The sequence below is a fragment of the Alexandromys fortis genome, unplaced genomic scaffold (assembly GCF_014885135.2).
Source record: "Alexandromys fortis isolate MF-2015 unplaced genomic scaffold, M_Fortis_MF-2015_v1.1 scaffold_104, whole genome shotgun sequence".
Classification (NCBI taxonomy): Eukaryota; Metazoa; Chordata; class Mammalia; order Rodentia; family Cricetidae; genus Alexandromys; species Alexandromys fortis.
This window is the reverse complement of record NW_026068000.1, coordinates 6,501,908-6,504,080: the sequence shown is the minus strand read 5'-3', so window position 1 is coordinate 6,504,080 and position 2,173 is coordinate 6,501,908.

Here is a 2,173-nt window from a genome sequence, read left to right as displayed (position 1 = left end):
TTCTAAGACAGCCAGAGCTATGTGGAAAGACTCTGTCTCAAAAAAAAAAAAAAAAAAAAAAAACCTAAGTAAAGACATTTATATTTAAATTTCACATAAACAGTTTTTAGCATAAACATGTGTACTATATAATTTTAGATATACTAAAAAAATTGTTGCTATCTAAAACTTATTCTTAGTTAAGAAACCTGCATTCTCCTATTTGATTATATGTCTAGGAATGCTGTTTGAAGACTCCAGCAGCACCAAAAAGAGAGCTTAAAGCCAAAGCTCATGGACAGTCTAGTTATGAAGACCAGGGAATGCTGCGATGGCCCTAGTACCGTTTGTCTTGTGTGAGCCACTGTTACTGGAATGGATGCATCTGACCAAAGGGCTGCCTTGCAGACTAGCGTCTCCATGTTCTGTTTCCTTTTTCTCTGCCCTCCTCCATGCTTCTCTTTTAATCATTCTAATCATACACATTTTAGGCTGATTTTGCCCATATATAAAGTTTAAGGGGACAGTAAATTTCACACAGTTACACGTCCCCTTCCTACATCTTCAGAAACAGGACTAGGGAGGGAAAGGTAGACATAGGACCTGAGACCCTCTGGGAAAGGAGTGCCCGAGAGTCTCCCAAAGGACCACCATGCTGTGTGAGGAGCCTGCCTAGGAGAGCAGAGGCAGGGGCTTGGGGAATTCTCTGCTTCTGCAGCATTGCACATGGCGTTAGGAGTGATAGTTAGAGCTGTAACTTATGAATGCTTACCATATATCCAAACCACCCACAGTTATCTATGTATTTAGATATTATAGGAGCCCCATGCTAACCTCAGGGTACACTATTAGCAACTTTATTTTCATATAAGGAGAACAGAACCAAAAAGGAAAAGAATCTTCTTCCAAGTCAAAAATCATGCAAGATGTGTAGCAGAAATTTGAGTTTGGATTTCCTCCAGAGTACAGGTTCTTCACTCTCAATTCATTTTCATCAATACTGTGAAACACTGTAAATTTAAAATACTTTACAAATTATGATACCTAATCTGATATGCTGTAGATTTTACTAGAAAAGCCAGAAGAAATATTTTTTAGACATTATCACCGTGAAAAGTGACAAACATGTGAGGAAGATCCAAACACGAGACAAATCAAATGATCACATGGTATTATACAAGTATGCACGATTATTATGTATCAATTACAAAATTTCAGGACATACTTAATGTGTAAGTTTAAGATATAATCCTTCACTTCTGTTTTTCCTTATGATTCAGCATTTCAACAGTACTTCCAGACTCACTTCTTCATTTGCATATAGAGAGCATATCAGATATGATGGGGTTTATGCCAATAAACCAATTGAAACCTGAAAATATCATAAGTTAAAAATTAATTTAGGGCTAGGCAGTGATGGCACATGCTTTAATCTCAGCATTCAGAGGCAGATAGATCTCTGTGAATTCAAGGCCAGCCTGGTTTATAAAGTGAGTTCCAAAACAGCCAGGGCAACACAGAGAAATCCTGTCTAGAAAACAAAAACAAAAAAAAAATGCATTTGGGTTCGAAGGCAGCTCAATCAGTAAATGGCTTACAAGGCCCAGAACCTACTTTAAAAGTGGGTGGGAAGCATGGTGGTACAGGCTGGAAACCCACAGCTGGGGGGACAGAAGAGCATGCTTTGGTTCTCGGACCAACCAGCCAGCCTGGTCTACTTGGCAAGCTCTAAGCTAGTGAGGGACCCTGTTTCCAACAGTGGGGGTATGTGTAAACTTCAAAACAGCACCCTAGGTTTTCTTCTGGTTTCTACCCACACACACACACGTCAGTGCATACACACACGTGGATTCTACCCGCACATGCGGCTGTGCACACACAAATGCGAATTCAACCCACACACGCGGCCGTGCACACACGCGCGCAGATTCATTGAATATACTTTACCTACTAAATAACACAGCTCACTATTCAGGCCAGTTTTTATATCTGCATGATATTGAGTAGAGAAAGAAAAATTGAAAATGTGAAGTGTGGTTTCTACTAAATTCATATCACTTTTACGCCATCATAAAGCTGAAGAATCTTAATCAAGTCAATTCTGGACTGTCTGCGCAGCTTCTGAGTGAGGGGAGAACACACTACTTGCCAGGCAGCAGAATCAGCACCTGTTAGGTAGAGTCCCCCTTCCTGA